Below are 22347 nucleotides of genomic sequence, written 5' to 3'. Positions count from 1 at the left end.
TTTGAGACAGGAAATATGCCGGGTGGCTGGCTGCTAGGTAAGTTGTATTTTTTTTAAAATATTTTTTATTTTAATATTACCCACCATTTTTCTTTTTCCCATAGGCGATGCGGGTTATCCCAACAAACCTTGGCTCTTGACCCCATTGTCTAATCCTGTCTGTAAAGCCCAAGAGACACACATTGCATCGCGGGGAGTAATTGAGCGTGCCTTCTGTATACTTAAAATCCGGTTTCGATGTTTATACTCCTCCGGTGGTGCTCTTTTATACTCACCGTCGAAGGTTTGCGGCATATTAAATGCATGTTGTATTCTACAAAATATTTGTGTTGCAAACCGTTTGCCAGTGACAATTCGTCGCAGGGCTTTCCGCAATGGGAACCATTCTTCTGCTCCACCGGTGGGTATGGACGAAGAAGCTGAAGCTAGAAGAAATTTGATCGAGACTTATTTTTCCTCAGCCTGTGAGTATACTTGTCATATTTGTATTTTCATTAAAAATCAGTGTGTCATATTTTTAATTAAATTAATGTTTGTTTGTTTGTTTGTTTTTATTCCAGAGTTGTCCTGTTGATATCCCTATTCATGTCCTGTTGATGTCCTGTTGACCGTTTTATCCACAAGTTGCATCCTGTTGATGGGTTGTCGCTGTTCATCTGCCAGTTTACCTCCCTCTACAATGGATGGCCTACTTGTGATGTGGACCTGCCCCACCTCCCTGTTACAAAGAGACCCTTCAGGTGAGATGTATTGGCCAAAACTCCCTCTTGTCAGTGTAACCTGTATTTTTTCTGCAATGTTGCAGGTATCTGTTGTTCTTTTCCAGGAGGGATGACACACTTCCAAATACCTTGAACTTAATCCTTTTTCTCTTCCGCAGGTTTCACGGAGTAGCCCTCACAAAGTTAAAAGTACCCTCTCTGGATGTAAAATGACACTACAGTACCCCCTCTTCCAGGAATGGCTTACTTGTGATGTGGACCTGCCCCAGTGCCATGTTACAAAGAGGACCTTCAGGTGAGATGTGTTGGACAAAACTCCCTCTTGTCGGTGTAACCTGTGTATTTGTGCAATGTTGCTGGTACCTGTTGTTCTTTTCCAGTAGGGATGACACGCTTCCAAATACCTTGAACTTAATCCATTTTCACTTCTGCAGGTCTTACGGAGTAGCCCTCCCAAAGTTAAAAGTACCCTCTCCAGTGTAAAATTACAGTAGCCCCCAGAGCCGGATTAAGGGGTGGGGGGGGGGGGGGTGGGGCAGGGGGTACGTACCCCGAGCCCCACAGTTTTAGGGGGCCCCCCAGCTGGAGTAGCTCTGTCCTAGCTCTGAAGCTCCCCCATCCTACCAGCAACAGCAGCAGCATTGTGCTACAGTCAGCACACGCTTATGCATGTTGGCAGGTCTGTGGTGTTGCAGGGAGGCTGCTGCTGCTTAGCAGCAGCCTCCCTGTTATCTTCTGCCTGTGCGGGTGTGTAGGGGGGAGCGATCACACTGTTCGCTCCCCCCCCTCTGGATTTACCCCTAGCTGAGGGGCCAAAATCCTATTTAAAAAAAACAAAACAAAAATGAAATTTGCATAAGGGGGCATGGCCACGCGGGCCGCGACTAGGTCACGCCTCTGAACTCACAGCTGGCACAGCAATGAGATAGGGCCCCCCTGTCTCAAGTGCCCTTGGCCCCCCGGACTCATAATCCGCCCCTGGTACACCCCCTCTACCAGTAACGACCTACTTGTAATGTTGACCTGCCCCAGCGCCATGTTACAAGGAGACCCTTCAGTTGAGATGTATTGGCCAAAACTCCCTCTTGTCGGTGTAACCTGTGTTTTTGTGCAATGTTGCTGGTACCTGTTGTTCTTTTCCAGGAGGGATGACACGCTTCCAAATACCTTGAACTTAATCCTTTTTCTCTTCCGCAGGTCTTACGGAGTAGCCCTATCAAAGTTAAAAGTACCCTTTCTGGTGTAAAGTTACAGTACCCCCCTCTTCCAGGAATGGCCTACTTGTGATGTTGACCTGCCCCAGTGCCATGTTACAAAGAGAACCTTCAGGTGAGATGTATTGGCCAAAGCTCCCTCTTGTCGGTGTAACCTGTGTTTTTGTGCAATGTTGCTGGTACCTGTTGTTCTTTTCCAGGAGGGATGACACGCTTCCAAATACCTTGAACTTAATCCTTTTTTTCTTCCACAGGTCTTATGGAGTAGCCCTCACAAAGATAAAAGTACCCTCTTTGGTGGAAAGTTATAGTACCCCCCTCTACCAGGAATGGCCTACTTGTGATGTGGACCTACCCCAGTGCCATGTTACAAAGAGAACCTTCAGGTGAGATGTATTGGCCAAAACTCCCTCTTGTCGGTGTAACCCAAGCACGTCCAAACTGTGGCTCTCCAGCTGTTATGAAACTACATATCACAGCACATGCCCTGACACAGTTTAGTTGTCAGAGAATGCTAAAGCTGTGTCAGGGCATGCTGGGATGTGTAGTTTCTCAACAGCTGGAGGGCCACAGTTTGGACATGCCTGGTGTAACCTGTGTTTTTATGCAATGTTGCTGGTACCTGTTGTTCTTTTCCAGGAGAGATGACATGCTTCCAAATACCTTGAACTTAATCCTTTTTCTCTTCTGCAGGTTTCATGGAGTAGCCCTCACAAAGTTAACAGTACCCTCTCTGGATGAAAAGTGACACTACAGTACTCCCCTCTACCATGGACGGTCTACTTGTGATGTGGACCTGCCCCACTTCCCTGTTACAAAGGGAAGTTCAGGTGAGATGTATTGGCCAAAACTCCCTCTTGTCAGTGTAATGGTAACCTGTGTTTTTGTGCAATGTTGCTGATACCTGTTGTTATTTTCCAGGAGGGATGACTCGCTTCCAAATACCTTGAACTAAATCCTTTTTCTCTTCCGCAGGTTTCACCGACTAGCCCTCACAAAGTTAAAAGTACCCTCTCTGGATGTAAAGTGACACTACAGTACCACCCTCTACCATGGGCGGCCTACCTCAAGACCTTCATTACCACCGCATTCCTGAAATGCTTTATTGTAAATTACATTTACTATAATTTAAAGAAAAAACACGAAACTTCTAAATTGAAAATTTTATTGAAGAAAATTAAACAGTTGTATTCTGTATTCAGAAAAAAATAATTGTAATAAAACAAAAAGTGTTTGTTCTTCATACATTCCTTGTTCTTGTGTAGATATCTGGGAAAAAAAATAGAAAATCAGACATACAGTAAGTAAAGGGCACTGTAATGATGTCACGTTCACATTCCTTTTCCAAGAACATTTATGGAACCACACAGTCCAGCAATGGGTTTTGCTGGACTGTGTGGTTCTCTAAGGTCAGGTGGGCCAAAGTGGAAGAGTCATGGTGTCAGTATTCTGCACTTTGCCATGCCTGCACTTGTGGAACCACACAGTCCAGCAATGGGTTTTGCTGGACTATGTGGTTCTCCAAGGGCAGGCATGCCAAAGTGGAAGAGTCATGGTGTCAGTATTCTGCACTTTGCCATACCTGCACTTGTGGAACCACACAGTCCAGCAATGGGTTTTGCTGGACTGCATGGTTCTCCAAGGGCAGGCGGGCCAAAGTGAAAGAGTCGTGGTGTCAGTATTCTGCACTTTGCCACGCATGCACTTGTGGAACCACGCAGCCCAGCCAAAACCCATTGCTGGATTGTGTGGTTCCCCAAGTGCGGGCGGGACAAGGTTTGTGTAAGTGTGTGTATAGTGAAACATGGCATTACTCACCTTTTGTAAGCACAAAATGAACAACGCTGTCCACGCCTCTTTGTCAACCATCCCTATGAAGAATGAAAAAAAAAAATACTAGTGAATGCTCAAGCAACACAAAAGTGTGTACCACACTCATACATACCCGCGCATGTATGTCTACACATAGCTCCGGTCGGGGTGGGGGGGAGAAAACACATGAACACATATGAAATTGAAACAATACAAAGAAAAAAACAAACTAATGGGAGGGAGAAAAGGGGAAGTAGGAAAAACAACATTTGAAATAATGAAATAATACGACTGCGCTATCATGTGTGGGGGCTGTCCTGATCCTCTTCTTCCTGATGTGACGACGGTGTCCTTGGTGGCTGTTGAGTGCGTTGTATTGGCCTTGCTGGCCGTGCTGGTGTAGATGTTGAGGCCGGTGTTGGAGGCATCTGGTAAGTGGGGTACATCCCTGTATATCCTTGGTACTGCTGTGACTGTCCATACCAGGATTGTGGTGGAGCAAGGGCAGGAGGCGTCAGTGTGGCTTGTGTGGCGGATGTGGTGGTTGACCAGCATGTTGATGAGCTGGCTCTGGGAGTTTGTCGTAGATCATCTGTAGCATTGTTTGCGATGATCTGTTGGCTGGCTGCAGAATGTCGCTGGCTCTCCGACATGTTGTGAACGCTGTGTGACTGGCATGCCGTGTTGTCCACCAGCCGGTTGATGGATGTGACCAGAACGTGAAGGAAATCCATAGTCTCTCTGTGATCTGCCCGCCTGGTCTTTCGCATTTCTGCCGTGCTGTCGGCCAAAGCCTTTTGCATTTCAACCATACTGGTGGCCATCTTCTCCATTGACTTCTCAATGGCCTCATGTCTGGTGTCAACGACATCCCGAAAACTCTCCTGGCGGTCCTACATCACTGTTGCCAGGGTGTTTACCCTCTGAATCTTTGAGGGATCCTGCCCTTGCTGAATGTCTGCCGCCAATTGCATTTGTGCAGCTGCATAGAAAATTAGAAATAAATTATTAAACACATTTCTACATACAGTATGGGGGAAATTTACTAAGCTCCCGATTTTGACCGAGATGCAGTTTTTTCATCAAAGTGTCATCTCGGTAATTTACTAAACACTAATCACGGCAGAGATGAGGGCATTCGTAATTTTTTGCAAGTCCAAGTAAAAAATTACGAATGAATACACCATCGGTCAAAACGCGGCTGTTTAAGTATGAATCTCGGTCATTTACTAAGAAGTGCAAAGCAAAAAAAAAACAAACACTGCCGTGAAAAATTACAACTCGTAAAAAAGTGCTAAAAAAAAACAGACCTTTTTTTTTTATTCGTGATTGGATAGGCATGCACGGATCCATGAGATCCGTGCATGTATATCAGTGGGAAGGGGTGGGAAAGTGCTTATTTTTTTAAAAAAAATTGCGTGGGGTCCCCCCTCCTAAGCATAACCAGCCTCGGGCTCTTTGAGCCGATCCTGGTTGCAGAAATATGGGGAAAAAAATGACAGGGGTTCCCCCATATTTAAGCAACCAGCATCGGGCTCTGCGCCTGGTCCTGGTCCCAAAAATACGGGGGACAAAAAGAGTAGGGGTCCCCCGTATTTTTAAAACCAGCACCGGGCTCCACTAGCTGGACAGATAATGCCACAGCCGGGGGTCACTTTTATATAGTGCCCTGCGGCCGTGGCATCAAAAATCCAACTAGTCACTCCTGGCCGGGGTACCCTGGGGGAGTGGGGACCCCTTCAATCAAGGGGTCCCCCCCCCCCCAGCCACCCAAGGGCCAGGGGTGAAGCCCGAGGCTGTCCCCCCCCATCCAATGGGCTGCGGATGGGGAGGCTGATAGCCTTTGTTGTAAAAGAAAAGATATTGTTTTTAGTAGCAGTACTACAAGGCCCAGCAAGCCTCCCCCGCATGCTGGTACTTGGAGAACCACAAGTACCAGCATGCAGAGGAAAAACGGGCCCGCTGGTACCTGTAGTACTACTACTAAAAAAATACCCAAAAAAAGACAAGACACACACACCGTGAAAGTATAATTTTATTACATACATACACACATACATACATACTTACCTTAAGTTCCCACGCAGGTCGGTCCTCTTCTCCAGTAGAATCCAAGGGGTACCTGTTGAAGAAATTATACTCACGAGATCCAGGGGTCCAGGCTCCTCGGGAAATCCAGGGGTAATCCACGTACTTGAAAAAAATAACAAAACGGTGTCCCGACCACGAACTGAAAGGGGACCCATGTTTGCACATGGGTCACCTTTCCACGAATGCCAGAAACCCACTTTGACTTCTGTCTAAGTGGGTTTCTTCAGCCAATCAGGGAGCGCCACGTTGTAGCACTCTCCTGATCAGCTGTGTGCTCCTGTCCTCACTGACAGGCAGCACACGGCAGTGTTACAATGTAGCGCCTATGCGCTACATTGTAACCAATGCTGGGAACTTTCTGCTCAGCGGTGACGTCACTTTAGGTCAACCGCAGGGCAGAAAGTTCCCAGCATTGGTTACAATGGAGCGCATAGGCGCTACATTGTAACACTGCCGTGTGCCGCCTGTCACTCAGTACAGGAGCACACAGCCGATCAGGAGAGTGCTACAACGTGGCGCTCCCTGATTGGCTGAAGAAACCCACTTAGACAGAAGTCAAAGTGGGTTTCTGGCATTCGTGGAAAGGTGACCCATGTGCAAACATGGGTCCCCTTTCAGTTCGTGGTCGGGACACCGTTTTGTTATTTTTTTCAAGTACGTGGATTACCCCTGGATTTCCCGAGGAGCCTGGACCCCTGGATCTCGTGAGTATAATTTCTTCAACAGGTACCCCTTGGATTCTACTGGAGAAGAGGACCGACCTGCGTGGGAACTTAAGGTAAGTATGTATGTATGTGTGTATGTATGTAATAAAATTATACTTTCACGGTGTGTGTGTCTTGTCTTTTTTTGGGTATTTTTTTAGTAGTAGTACTACAGGTACCAGCGGGCCCGTTTTTCCGTCGCATGCTGGTACTTGTGGTTCTCCAAGTACCAGCATGCGGGGGAGGCTTGCTGGGCCTTGTAGTACTGCTACTAAAAACAATATCTTTTCTTTTACAACAAAGGCTATCAGCCTCCCCATCCGCAGCCCATTGGATGGGGGGGGACAGCCTCGGGCTTCACCCCTGGCCCTTGGGTGGCTGGGGGGGGGGACCCCTTGATTGAAGGGGTCCCCACTCCCCCAGGGTACCCCGGCCAGGGGTGACTAGATGGATTTTTGATGCCACGGCCGCAGGGCACTATATAAAAGTGACCCCCGGCTGTGGCATTATCTGTCCAGCTAGTGGAGCCCGGTGCTGGTTTTAAAAATACGGGGGACCCCTACTCTTTTTGTCCCCCGTATTTTTGGAACCAGGACCAGGCGCAGAGCCCGATGCTGGTTGCTTAAATATGGGGGAACCCCTGTCATTTTTTTTCCCATATTTCGGCAACCAGGATCGGCTCAAAGAGCCCGAGGCTGGTTATGCTTAGGAGGGGGGACCCCACGCAATTTTTTTTTTAAATTTTACAGTGTTTAATTAAAAAAAAAAAAAAATAGAACCCCAGCACGGATCACACAGATCCGGCCGAGATTAATTGTAAAAAAGTCGGCAGTGTTTTGCTAATCACTGCCGTAAAAAACACAAAAAAAACACGAATGACATCGACATCGGAAGAAAAGAAAAACCCGAATACGACAGCTTAGTAAATCCATCGTAACAAATTCAAAAAGTTGCAGTTTTACACTTTCGATGTCATTCGTGATTGAACTTTGACCTGAAACGGGAAAACCCGAATCTTAGTAAATTTACCCCTATGTTTTAATGTGCACAAACATTATCAAACAAAAAGTTTGTTTTATCTAATTACTTACACAGGGATGTGGAAACTGCGGGCTGCTGCACTTCCACCTCGTCGTCGGACTGAAGTAGGGACCAATCCCTGACGCGAATCCGCTGCTGGTCCGTGGTACCTCTGTTTGCAAAAGTACACACACAAAAAAGTTAGTAAACAATAGAAAATGGTGACCGAAAAAAACAATGGATTCATATATTAACCTTCTGCATTCTGTGGTGCCGCTGCTTCAGGAGCTTCTCTGGGCCCCAAATCTGGAGACTTTTCTTGGATATGGCTGGATGCATCTGCACGCTGTCATCAAACCCTAGAAATGTCTCATCGGTTAACCCTGTCGACTCAAACAGTTCAGGTGATGGGTCCACAAGGGTAATGTCTGCTTGAGGCTCTTGGGTCACAGTCTCTGAGCTCCTGGAGGCTAAATCATGAGCTGGGGATGCCCTGTGTGCAGGTGATGTACTGCGTACTTTTGAAGTTTGGAGCCCAGGTGCTGGTCTGGGCGCTGATGATGTCCAGCGCGCAGGTGATGTACTGTACGCTGGTGATGTCCGGTGCACAGGTGATGGTCTGCGCACTGGTGATGTCTGGATGCAGGTGATGGTCTGTGCGCTGATGATGTCTGGTGCACAGGTGATGGTCTATGCGGTGGTGATGTCCGGCACGCAGGTGATGGCCGGTGTGCAGGTGATGTCCTGTGTGCAGGTGATGTCCTCTGGGCAGGCGTGTCTAGGGGAAAGAACAAACACATTAGCAAAGAAAATAAATAATAGTTTAGTACAGCTCATTTGAATGTATTCTTACCATCACGCCTCCTTTTGGACTGCTGGTCTCCCGCCGTCTTCTGTCTTCTGGGCGGTTCTTCCTCCTCGGGAAAGCCAGCAGGACGGGTGTTGTCCACACCTCCTCGAACTCCTTGGACCATGACAGGGTTCATGCGCTTTTTTATAACTTCCTCCCAGGGCAGCCACTTGAAATTGAGAGGCGGACCACCTCCGGTTCCTGTCTCATGTCGGCGCTGAATTCCCATGTTTTTTTTTGGTCTGTCTACTGCAATCACTGGACCGCTTCATGCAGTTTCTGGTGCTCCGGCGGTTTCCAGATACTGCAGTGACTTGAGCTGTAGCCTGTGCACTTGGTCCATACAGAACATCGTAGGACCTGTCGACGCCATCCACTGGGGCACAGTTTTCCACCTTGGTGTACCAGGCTCCACGCGGAATCTTCTGTCCTGTGTCTTCTCCAGAGGCTTCCTCCTCTGACTGATCCTCTGGCTGGCTTCTTGCCTTTTAGGGAAATAAAACATGCAATTAATACTATCACAATGATCTGTAGCTGTCCCTGGGAGTGTGTCAGTGTCCCTGGCAGTGCGCAAAGATACCTGCAGGTGTGCCTTGGGGTGTGTTGGTGTGCCTGGCATTGCACAAACTAGCCCATGGGTTTGTGAAGTTGGATGCTATTGTGGCTGCAGGCGCTGAAAGTAATTACCTGTCTTGGCCTTTTCTTTTTCTTTCTACTTTCTTGGTCCCTAGATGAACGCAGCTGATCGCTGGATGCCTGTTCGGCCATCTCTTCCTCCTGGGTCGGCGCCCACTCCTTGTTGCAGGAGTGGGGGCAAGGGTGGGATTGGGGGCACTGGTCCCTGGACATCCCTGGTGTAAAAAAAAATATATATATATTTTTACATATGTACCCCAAAAAACACAACCAAACACACCAAAAATAAAACTGAGCCACGCACCCCACATTACATAATTCATTTAAAAAAGCACAAAAGCCACCCCTGCACCCCAACATGTCATGCTGCTAGTACACCAGTGTTGAAGCATGACAAAACACACACTAGCACATAAAAAAACCCATGAAAATCACGCCCAAACAACCCAAAAGGTCAGCAAATGCACCTCAATATGTCATGCTGCTGGTACAACAGTGCTCAAGCATGACCAAACACACATTCGCACATAAAAAAAACCATGATAAACATGCCCAAACAACCCAAAAGGCCAGTAAAGCCACCCCTGCACCCCAACATGTCATGCTGTTAGTACACCAGTGTTGAAGCATGACTAAAAACACATTAGCACATAAAAAAAAACCATGAAAAACTACGCACAAACAACCCAAAAGGACAGCAAATGCACCCCAACATGTCTTGCTGCTGGTACAACAGTGCTCAAGCATGACCAAACACACATTAGCACATAAAAAAACATGAAAAACCACGCCCAAACAACCCAAAAGGCCAGTAAAGCCGCCCCTGCACCCCAACATGTCATGCTGCTTGTACACCAGTGTTGAAGCATGACCAAAAACACATTAGCACATAAAAAAAACCACATGAAAAACCACACCCAAACAACCCAAAAGGCCAGTAAATGCACCCCAACATGTCATGCTGCTGTACACCAGTGTTGAAGCTAGTGATGTGCACCGGAAATTTTTCGGGTTTTGGTTTTGGATTCGGTTCCGCGGCCGTGTTTTGGATTCGGACGCGTTTTGGCAAAACCTCCCTGAAAATTTTTTGTCGGATTCGGGTGTTTTTTTTTTCAAAAACCCCTCAAAAACAGCTTAAATCATAGAATTTGGGGGTAATTTTGATCCCATAGTATTATTAACCTCAATAACAATAATTTCCACTCATTTCCAGTCTACTCTGAACACCTCACACCTCACAATATTATTTTTAGTCCTAAAATTTACACCGAGGTCGCTGGATGACTAAGCTAAGCGACCCAAGTGGCCGGCACAAACACCTGGCCCATCTAGGAGTGGCACTGCAGTGTCAGACAAGATGGCACTTAGAAAAATTGGCCCCAAACATCACACGATGCAAAGATAAATTAAAGAAAAAAGAGGTGCAAGATGGAATTGTCCTTGGGCCCTCCCACCCACCCTTATGTTGTATAAACAGGACATGCACACTTTAACAAACCCATCATTTCAGCGACAGGGTCTGCACACGACTGTGGCTGAAATGACTGGTTGGTTTGGGCCCCCACCAAAAAAGAAGCAATCAATCTCTCCTTGCACAAACTGGCTCTACAGAGGCAAGATGTCCACCTCCTCCTCATCGTCCGATTCCTCACCCCTTTCACTGTGTACATCCCCCTCCTCACAGATTATTAATTCGTCCCCACTGGAATCCACCATCTCAGGTCCCTGTGTACTTTCTGGAGGCAATTGCTGGTGAATGTCTCCACGGAGGAATTGATTATAATTCATTTTGATGAACATCATCTTCTCCACATTTTCTGGAAGTAACCTCGTACGCCGATTGCTGACAAGGTGACCGGCTGCACTAAACACTCTTTCGGAGTACACACTGGAGGGGGGCCAACTTAGGTAAAATAAAGCCAGTTTGTGCAAGGGCCTCCAAATTGCCTCTTTTTCCTGCCAGTATATGTACGGACTGTCTGACGTGCCTACTTGGATGCAGTCACTCATATAATCCTCCACCATTCTTTCAATGGTGACAGAATCATATGCAGTGACAGTAGACGACATGTCAGTAATCGTTGGCAGGTCCTTCAGTCCGGACCAGATGTCAGCACTCGCTCCAGACTGCCCTGCATCACCGCCAGCGGGTGGGCTCGGAATTCTTAGCCTTTTCCTCGCAGCCCCAGTTGCGGGAAAATGTGAAGGAGGAGCTGTTGACGGGTCACATTCCGCTTGAGTTGACAAGTGTCTGGTGAGAGGTGTGAGGTCTTTGAACCTCTGAAGACTTGTGTCTGCCGGAAAGAGAGATACAACTTAGGTTTTAAATCTAGGATCGAGCACAGTGGCCAAAATGTAGTGCTCTGATTTCAACAGATTGACCACCCGTGAATCCTGGTTAAGCGAATTAAGGGCTCCATCCACAAGTCCCACATGCCTAGCGGAATCGCTCCATTTTAGCTCCTCCTTCAATCTCTCCAGCTTCTTCTGCAAAAGCCTGATGAGGGGAATGACCTGACTCAGGCTGGCAGTGTCTGAACTGACTTCACGTGTGGCAAGTTCAAAGGGTTGCAGAACCTTGCACAACGTTGAAATCATTCTCCACTGCGCTTGAGTCAGGTGCATTCCCCCTCCTTTGCCTATATCGTAGGTAGCTGTATAGGCTTGAATGGCCTTTTGCTGCTCCTCCATCCTCTGAAGCAAATAGAGGGTTGAATTTAACCTCGTTACCACCTCTTGCTTCAGATGATGGCGGGGCAGGTTCAGGAGTGTTTGCTGGTGCTCCAGTCTTCGGCACGTGGTGGCTGAATGCCGAAAGTTGGCCGCAATTCTTCGGGCCACCGACAGCATCTCTTGCACGCCCCTGTCGTTTTTAAAAAAAAATCTGCACCACCAAATTCAATGTATGTGCAAAACATGGGACGTGCTGGAATTTGCCCACATGTAATGCACGCACAATATTGGTGGCGTTGTCTGATGTCACAAATCCCCAGGAGAGTCCAATTGGGGTAAGCCATTCTGCGATGATGTTCCTCAGTTTCCGTAAGAGGTTGTCAGCTGTGTGCCTCTTATGGAAAGCGGTGATACAAAGTGTAGCCTGCCTAGGAACGAGTTGGCATTTGCGAGATGCTGCTACTGGTGCCGCCGCTGCTGTTCTTGCTGCGGGAGGCAATACATCTACCCAGTGGGCTGTCACAGTCATATAGTCCTGAGTCTGCCCTGCTCCACTTGTCCGCATGTCCGTGGTTAAGTGGACATTGGGTACAACTGCATTTTTTAGGACACTGGTGACTCTTTTTCTGACGTCTGTGTACATTCTCGGTATCGCCTGCCTAGAGAAATGGAACCTAGATGGTATTTGGTACCGGGGACACACTACCTCAAGCAATTCTCTAGTTCCCTGTGAATTAACGGTGGATACCGGACACACGTTTAACACCACCGAAGCTGCCAAGACCTGAGTTATCCGCTTTGCAGCAGGATGACTGCTGTGATATTTCATCTTCCTCGCAAATGACTGTTGGACAGTCAATTGCTTACTGGAAGTAGTACAAGTGGTCTTCCGACTTCCCCTCTGGGATGACGATCGACTCCCAGCAGCAACAACAGCAGCGCCAGCAGCAGTAGGTTTACACTCAAGGATGCATCGGAGGAATCCCAGGCAGGAGAGAACTCGTCAGACTTGCCAGTGACATGGCCTGCAGGACTATTGGCTTTCCTGTCTAAGGAGGAAATTGACACTGATGGAGTTGGTAGTGTGGTTTGCAGGAGCTTGGGTACAAGAGGAAGGGATTTAGTTGTCAGTGGACTGCTTCCGCTGTCACCCAAAGTTTTTGAACTTGTCAATGACTTCTGATGAATGCACTCCAGGTGACGTATAAGGGAGGATGTTCCTAGGTGGTTAACATCCTTACCCCTACTTATTACAGCTTGACAAAGGCAACACACGGCTTGACACCTGTTGTCCGCATTTCTGTTAAAATAATTCCACACCGAAGAGGTGATTTTTTTAAAGTAATTTGACCAGGCATGTCTATGGCCATATTCGTCCCACGGACAACAGGTGTCTCCCCGGGTGCCTGACTTAAACAAACCACCTCACCATTAGAATCTTCCTTGTCAATTTCCTCCTCAGCGCCAGCAACACCCATATCCTCATCCTGGTGTACTTCAACAGTGACATCTTCAATTTGACTATCAGGAACTGGACTGCGGTTGCTCCTTCCAGCACTTGCAGGGGGCGTGCAAATGGTGGAAGGCGCCACCTCTTCCCGTCCAGTGTTGGGAAGGTCAGACATTGCAACTGACACAATTGGACTCTTCTTGGGGATTTGTGATTTAGAAGAACGCACAGTTCTTTGCTGTGCTTTTGCCAGCTTAAGTCTTTTCATTTTTCTAGTGGGAGGATGAGTGCTTCCATCCTCATGTGAAGCTGACCCACTAGTCATGAAGAACATAGGAGAGGGCATCAGCCGTTCCTTGCCACTCCGTGTCGTAAATGGCATATTGGCAAGTTTACGCTTCTCCTCAGACAATTTTAATTTTGATTTTTGAGTCATTTTACTGAATTTTAGTTTTTTGGATTTTACATGCTCTGTACTATGACATTGGGCATCGGCATTGGCAGACGACGTGGATGGCATTTCATCGTCTCGGCCATGACTAGTGGCAGCAGCTTCAGCACGAGGTGGAAGTGGATCTTGATCTTTCCCTATTTTACCCTCCACATTTTTGTTCTCCATCTTTTAATGTGTGGAATTATATGCCAGTAATATATCAATAGCAATGGCCTACTGTACCGTACTGCTATATATTATATACTGGTGGTCAGCAAAATTCTGCACTGTCCTCCTACTATATACTGCGCACAACTACAATGCAGCACAGATATGGATAGTATACTTGACGACACAGAGGTAGAGCAATGGACTACTGTACCGTACTGCTATATATATATACTGGTGATCAGCAAAATTCTGCACTGTCCTCCTACTATATACTGTGCACAACTACAATGCAGCACAGATATGGATAGTATACTTGATGACACAGAGGTAGAGCAATGGACTACTGTACCGTACTGCTATATATATATATATATATATATATATACTGGTGGTCAGCAAAATTCTGCACTGTCCTCCTACTATATACTGCGCACAACTACAATGCAGCAAAGATATGGATAGTATACTTGACGACACAGAGGTAGAGCATAGGACTACTGTACCGTACTGCTATATATATATATATATACTGGTGGTCAGCAAAATTTTGCACTGTCCTCCTACTATATACTGCGCACAACTACAATGCAGCACAGATATGGATAGTATACTTGACGACACAGAGGTAGAGCAATAGACTACTGTACCGTACTGCTATATATATATATATATACTGGTGGTCAGCAAAATTCTGCACTGTCCTCCTACTATATACTGCGCACAACTACAATGCAGCACAGATATGGATAGTATACTTGATGACACAGAGGTAGAGCAATGGACTACTGTACTGTACTGCTATATATATATACTGGTGGTCAGCAAAATTCTGCACTGTCCTCCTACAATGCAGCACAGATATGGAGCGTTCTCAGGCAGAGAACGTAGATATTTGCAGCACACTGAGCACAGATATTTGCAGCACACTGAACAGTGAACACAGAAACTGAGAGAATGCAGCCACGTTCTCTCGCTATCATCTCCAAAGCACGAGTGAAAATGGCGGCGACGCGCGGCTCCTTATATAGAATGAGAATCTCACGAGAATACGACAGCGGGATGATGACGTTCGGGCGCGCTCGGGGTAACCGAGCAAGGCGGGAAGATCCGAGGCTGCCTCGGAACCGTGTAAAATAGGTGAAGTTCGGGGGGGTTCGTATCTTGACGAACCGAACCCGCTCATCTCTTGTTGAAGCATGACCAAAAACACATTTTAGCAAATAAAAAAAACACGAAAAACCATCCCCAAACACAAAACTCCACTAAAATCATGCAGCAATAAAAACAGGACCTTAAAAATACACACCTGTACACATATACATACCCCAAACACACCCAAGAAGTACCACATGTACACCTCATGGCACCCCCCCACCACCCAAACATTACATGCTGCACTCATACCTCATACAAAACAGTAGCCAAGCACTCAAAACAACACCCATACATTACACAAACACCTACATGCAGCGCCAGACCACATGTGGTATTTACCTACAAATGTCGAATTTGCTCCAAAAACGAGTCTTCTTCGGGGTGGCTGAAGGTCTTCTGTCCATCCTGCATGAAAGTCTGCTGGGTGTGTGAACGATACCACAGCAAGCAAAACCAAATTGATCACTCTGCAGATCCTCACTCTGCTCTGCAGGTTCACAAAATGGCTGCTGAGCGTGCAGCAAACAAGCCCTATATATGAATCCAAACGGCGGGAAGTCGAATACAGGCCGCCCACTATTCGACGATTGGTCCGTTTTTGACCGGAGGTGCATCAAATCCGTTTTTAATTGAATATGTTGAATTCAGTGTCCTGGGTGGAGGGTTTCGGCTGTCGAATAGTGTCGAATATGAAAAATGACGAATCCACGGCGGGATTCGACACCAATTGAATATACCCCATAGTCCCTACAGGAGGGTTTTTTTGCCCTCCAGACATCATAGAGGTTGTATTCATCTAGTAAGCATCTAAATTGGTAAGATTGATCGCTAGAGGTGGTCTTGCACAAGGGTCGTAGTGGGGAGGATCTGTCTACATGGGGGTTTAGTACTAAATTGAAATCACCTAAAATTAACAGTGCTCCTGAGCAGGTGGCCCGTAGAGCAGTACAAAATTTCCCAGAGAAACATAATCTGTTTAGAGTTGGGCGCATAGACAACCGCAAGGGTGATTTGTTTATTATCTAATATACCATTAAGAATTAAATAGCGGCCCTCCGCGTCAGACGTCTGTTTTTCCAATTTAAACTGACATGTAGAGGAGAATAAAAGGACAACTCCCGCTTTCTTTTTCGGGCCATTGGACGTATAACAAAGGGGGGATTTGTAGTTGGAGAACTGGGGAGGGGAGGAAGTCATGAAGTGGGTCTCCTGGACAGCCACGACATGGGCTTTCAATTTTGCAAAGTGACTCAATGCAAGTTTCCTCTTATTCGGTGAGTTGAGACATTTTACATTAATAGAAATAACATTAACCATTATCTATGAGGGAGTAGGGATCGTCAGAGTTCAAGAAGTGCACCATCATAGTCCGAAGTAACTGAATAATGAATCAGATGTGGTCAGGCTTACAGGTCCATATATATAATATGGAGGGGATGTACCTTTGTGGTAGAAATAAGAACTCAGGGGTAGACGGAAGAAGGAGGGAAAAAGACAAAAGGTGAGCCAACAATAAGAAACAGTGAGTACCATTAGGCACTGTAACTGGAGGCCACCACTGTAGGTGGCACATTGGTGGACATGGGGACAATATATGCCACCACAGCTCTCTATGAGCACAAAACATTTAAACTAATAACTGAGTAGTGATTACAAATATCAATTTGGAATACAGGTTGAGTATCCCATATCCAAATATCCGAAATACGGAATATTCAGAAATACGGACTTTTTGGAGTGAGAGTGAGATAGTGAAACTTTTGTTTTTTGATGGCTCAATGTACACAAACCTTGTTTAATACACAAAGTTATTAAAAATATTGTATTAAATGACCTTCAGGCTGTGTGTATAAGAAACATAAATGAATTGTGTGAATGTACACACACTTTGTTTAATGCACAAAGTTATAAAAAATATTGGCTAAAATGACATTCAGGCTGTGTGTATAAGGTGTATATGAAACATAAATACATTCTGTGCTTAGACTTGGGTCCCATCACCATGATATCTCATTATGGTATGCAATTATTCCAAAATACGGAAAAATCCCATATCCAAAATACCTCTGGTCCCAAGCATTTTGGATAAGGGATACTCAACCTGTACCCTGAATATATTGATTGGCAATCTCTCGATAGAAGGGTGTGATATCTAAAAGAGGGTGAGTATAGCCATTAAGATAATCATAGTAAATCGTAAGAAACTGTATGCAACCAACTAAAGATATGTAGCAGTAAGATCAAGTCTCCATTCTCATGTGAGCCTATAACACAAAAATTCAGCGGGCGTCATAATTGTTCGGAGACTCGATCTATTACCAAACACACCACAGTAGAACATATAAAACATGCAATTTGAAACATCAACTTAAACAAGATAAAATGGCAAAGAATAAAGCATAAAGGATACCCCGGTTTAGGTTGCTGTTGACCAGTCCTGAGACACTGGGGCATGTTTGGGGCCAGATGCAGAAATGTTGTCCAGGTTCCATTTAACCAAAAGTTTAATGCCATCTTCTGGAGTGGAAATGACCACCGTAGTTCCGTTGCGACAGATGATGAGTTTGGTTGGGAATCCCCATCTATACTGTACTGTATATCGGCCTTCTTCAGGGCTTTGGTAGCAGGGAGGAAAGTTCGGCGACAAGCAATTGTTGAAGCCGATAAGTCTCCATAAATCTGAAGGTTTCCCAGAGACAATAATACCTGGTCTTTGGATCTGGAGATACGGAGTATCTTCTCTTTGATGTGGAAATAGTGAAAGCGCATAATGGTGTCTCTTGGAGCATCTCTCGGGGCGGTTCGGGGTTTAGGCAGACGATGTATGTGATCCAGCTAAAGTTCTTCCGCCCTGATATCCGGAGCTAAGTGTTTAAAAATATCCAAAACATGTTCTTCAAAGTCTGAGATAGCTATAGACTCCGGTATTCCCCTGATTTTGACATTGTTACATCTGAAACGGTCCTCAAGATCTCCATCCTTAGCCCTCAGGGAGTCAACTTTAGCCTGCAGTGTATCATGGGATGTGATGCGGTCATTATGTGAATGGATCATTTCTTTGAATTTATTTTCCAAATGATTAGTTCTCTGACCAATATCATCAATGCTTTGTTGGCAAGACTGCAAGGCATTTTTAAATTCCGTAGAGATGTCCGTTTTAATGGTAGACAACAGTTGTTTCATGAGGCCTACAGTTAAAGGGGTGTCGTCGTCTTGGGCTAGATCTTGAATCGGGGTAGACTGTGTTGGATCGAACAGTTTAGATAAAGCCGAAAGATATGTGGGGAGATCCGTTCTCGTCGGGGAAGATTTAGCCGAGGATGATGAGAGATGGACTTTGAAGAAATTCACTTTAGAGGTCCCAGGGGTATCTTTCTTGGACTTAGGCATGTTGGGACAGTAAGTGTAATCAGAACCAAAGGTTACGGTGCTTCAAGTATAGTTATAGCATAGAAAGGGTCAATCTTGGTAGGACAATGACTTAGTTTGTTGTAAGATGAATAGAGAGCGGTGGATAGGTAGTTATAAAATCATCACATTATGACACGGGTAGGACACGTAGGCGATATGCAAATTGGCAATTGGAAAAGCCCCAGTGCTGCTACATATGGTGTTGCAGGACCTCGTGTGCAGATGTTCGTCTGGGTCCCTGTACAACATGCATGCAGGAGAAGCAGGGTGAGAGAACAATGGTCGGGGGTCTGGAGCTAAAGTGCCTGCCAGCTTGCTGCACTCCACAGGTCCCGGGCCAGCCAAGGGGCAAGTGGGTGCTGCCGTAATGTGGGTGCAGGAGCAGGTACAGAGGATCGCCGACAACTAATAAGAGCCTGGATGCATTCCTTACCTCCAGTCCCATAGATTTCCAGCCGATGTTCTGTATAAGGTGTCACTGAATTGGATATACTGTACAATGCAGCAGTATCTCCATCCCTTAACTGGAGGGTGAGTTATCAACAGCAAGCTTAAGGCTGGTACAGGAGGCCGCTCCCTCCAGAGGACCCTCCAGAGGTTGTAGGGACATGCACTGCACAGTAATGGCTCCAGGTACTATAGAGAGAGCTGTTAGGTTCTCTCTGGGCAGCAGACATTGATTCACAGGCAGGCCCAACGTGAGCTTGGATATCTAAGATGGCTGTCGTGGCTCTCAGGAGACGCCCCCCGTCAAATGCACGCTGTGCTGGTGTCCCCCTGGGCTGAAGCTCCCACTGATGGAGACCTCTAGGGGCCAGGGAGGTTGTCAGGCGGTGGAGGGTTGCCAGGAGATGATCCGCAGCTTCAACGTGTGCGATCGCGGGATGTTCACGCTCCGGAGCTCGGGACACGGGTAGGCGCCACACTCTAGTCCCTGGATTTCCGGTGCGCCTAGGCCACAGCTCGCAGGGACAGAACGATCTGTCCCCTGGCTCCGCGACCATCAGCGGCCAGCACAGGGAGACTCCAGGGAGGGTGGGGGAGGGTGGTCCAGGACACGGGACTGTAGGCACTATAAGGGGGTGTTAAGCAGACTGGGATCAGGAGCTCTGTCAAATTGCATCCTCTCCCTGCTGCTGCTAGGCCACGCCCCTCCGGTCTCCATTTTTAAACAAACTAATTTTACATCCAGTCTTAGATTAACCACTTGTAACCTGCCGACTACGCCAAAATGTTGTAGGTTGAAAAATTCAAGCTACCAGGTTCTGGGATACAATGTGTTAAATATGAAGACTGACACATGACATATTAAAAAGGATAAGCATTTATTTATCTATGTTACAACAATGTTAACATGCAAGTAAGTAACAAGTTATACTCAGATACAATAATAGCAAGAACAAATTAGAATACGTAGCTCTTATCTGAGATGTTTTAAGATCTGTCCCAGATGATGGTCATCATTTAAGTAGTTTAAATAGCATAGTTCAGCTGTTCTCCAGGGTCCTGCCTAATAACTTTGTCGCAGGTTAAAAGCTGGAGGGGATTTGTAGAAGTCTAGGTCCGCTGCAGACAGACCTAGCTTCGATCAGAACTACTTGCTATGTGTAAGTCTCTAGGCTTTGTACCCCTGCAAGGATACGCTAACATTGTCTTAACAGATATTACATCCAGGGTCTGTGAAGCTAGGTGCAGTAGTCAATTTATGTTATCCTGGACAACTGTCCCCTTTCACCTAATTATGAATACAATACTCCAAACATCTTACTAGACAGTTTCCATCCGAGATACTGATAATAGGAACATATATTTATTATAATCAGCCAGTTTAAAAGCTGTGTACACTCGCTACTCACTGTCTTTCATACTAGATCAAAGGGGAAAGACAGCTGTAGAGCTTAACGTGAGACTATGCAGTATTTCTAACTGTAAACATGGACCCATCTGTATTTCTAACTGGTGTCTGTATGTCTGCAAAGCACTAATCCTAATAAAAAGTACATATATAAAGCAATGAGGTCATACATATACAAAATGGAGTTACACATGGACAAAGTGGCATCTAAAACATAGTTCAAAATATCACCCCATACATCTGTCAGTCCATCTAGGGGCTCCGCCCAAGTGTAAAATGAAAAGAATAAAAGCTAAAAAGCCTAAAATATAATTATAAAAAGATATATATATTTTTTTGTTCTGTACCTCAGTGTACTATATAATTTTAATGTTATTTTCATAATTACTGTGACACTGACGGTCAGAGTGCAGTATATTATTAGTTATAACTCATACACATATTATGTGACATTGTTGGTGACATTAAACCGCAGTGTTTGATTACTATTTCTGGTTCATACACGAATTGTGACACTGTAGGTGGTACATTTTTTGTACAAATTGTGGTGTATGCTGTGCCCTACTTTGTGTTTGTGGATAGATATGGAGGATGAACAATTGAGAGGAGAGCAGGAAGCACATACTAGTGGTGTGTCAGGATGCACAATCAGCATCGGCATCCTAAACACTCACCAGTGACACTTCATGTGCATTGGGATGTATGTCCAGGAAGTGAGCAAGCCCTCGGGGTGAAACGCGTTTTCCTAGCCAGCGGGTCCACCGGCACCAACCACAGCTTTTTGAGGGACATCAGGTCGCCAATTCCACACAGGTTAAGCACACTTTCAGTGCCTGTGTGGGCATTTTTGAGTATTTACTTAAACAATATTATAGGTGACCTAATCGTTCCAATATATGCCTGTTCATAGATAACAGTATCTGATTAGGACATTGTCCAGTGTATTTCGAGATATATGTTTACTTTCTGTTTTCTGTATCAGGTATTTACTGTGTCACCAGTGTTTATAACCAATGTGAATTACACTCATGCATGTGCTCTATTGAAATATTTGTTATCAGGACACATTGCATATGATTTTTACTGATTTCTGCTTCCCACAGTTTTTGAGGGACACCAGGTTGCCGATTCCACACAGGTTAAGCACACCTTAAGTGCCTGTGTGAGCACATTTTTTGAGTATCTATGCAAACAATTTTCATAGGTGACCTTATTCTTCCAATATATGCCTGCGCATAGATAACAGTATCAGATTAGGACATTGTCCAGTGTACTTCGACACATATGTTTACCTCTTGTTCTCTATGTCAGTTGCATTACTTACGTGCATATAATAGCCAGGCTGTTACTTCAACCAGCATTTCAGGATGGTATCAGCTTTCTCTTATAATCAAGGAATATTGTGCATATAACTCTTTTTTTAAGGGTACTTTGAGTCAGTGCATCTATTTTACATGTGGCTGGTATATCAGCACATAATCTGTTCTCCCCATCTGTGGGGTTAAATTTATTTACTGTGTCATCAGTGTTTATAATCAATGTAAATTACATTTATGCATGTGCTTGATTGAAATATTTACCATCAGAATACATTGCATATGACTTTTTCTGTTTTCTGCCTCCATCTTGCTCTTATTTCCGTGGACTCTCATCTACGATCCAGGGTGCACAATACCACCAGTGTGGGATTTGTTGCATCCAGCCTAACGTAGAAAGCAGATCCACATCTACTGTGACTAGTTGTCACACTCATTCTTTATATAGGTGCACTCTCATTGGCGTCTGACCCACCTAATTTCTACTATCAAACCACACTGCCAGTGCCCGATCTCGTCCGATCTTGGAAGCTAAACAGTGTTGGGCTGGGTCAGTACCTGAGGAGGAGACTCACAGGGAATACCCAGTGTTGTAGATTATCAATCATCTTTATGATGTGCGTCATTTGACACCAACAGCAGTATCACCACTTGTTCCTATCTTTCGTTATCTTTATCTTGTGAAATGCATATTTGATTATTTCATTCATCAAGACCACCTGAGTCCTCTAAAATTATTATATATCTGTGCATTAGCTTGGTGACCGGCATGAATCGATTTATGTCTCACTAATTACTTCCTGACCTGTCGAATATTATTATAAATTGACTAAT

The 22347-nt window shown here is 45.5% G+C and overlaps 1 pseudogene; it reads left to right on the top strand.

Moving 5' to 3' along the window:
* Positions 1 to 21993: 21993 nt before the first annotated feature.
* On the top strand, positions 21994 to 22112 carry LOC134945980 (5S ribosomal RNA; annotated as a pseudogene).
* Positions 22113 to 22347: the final 235 nt, after the last annotated feature.

The sequence above is a fragment of the Pseudophryne corroboree genome, chromosome 7 (assembly GCF_028390025.1).
Source record: "Pseudophryne corroboree isolate aPseCor3 chromosome 7, aPseCor3.hap2, whole genome shotgun sequence".
In the NCBI taxonomy this organism is placed as follows: domain Eukaryota; kingdom Metazoa; phylum Chordata; class Amphibia; order Anura; family Myobatrachidae; genus Pseudophryne; species Pseudophryne corroboree.
Note: the sequence above shows the minus strand (reverse complement) of the source record. Positions and strands in the feature narration are given on the sequence as shown.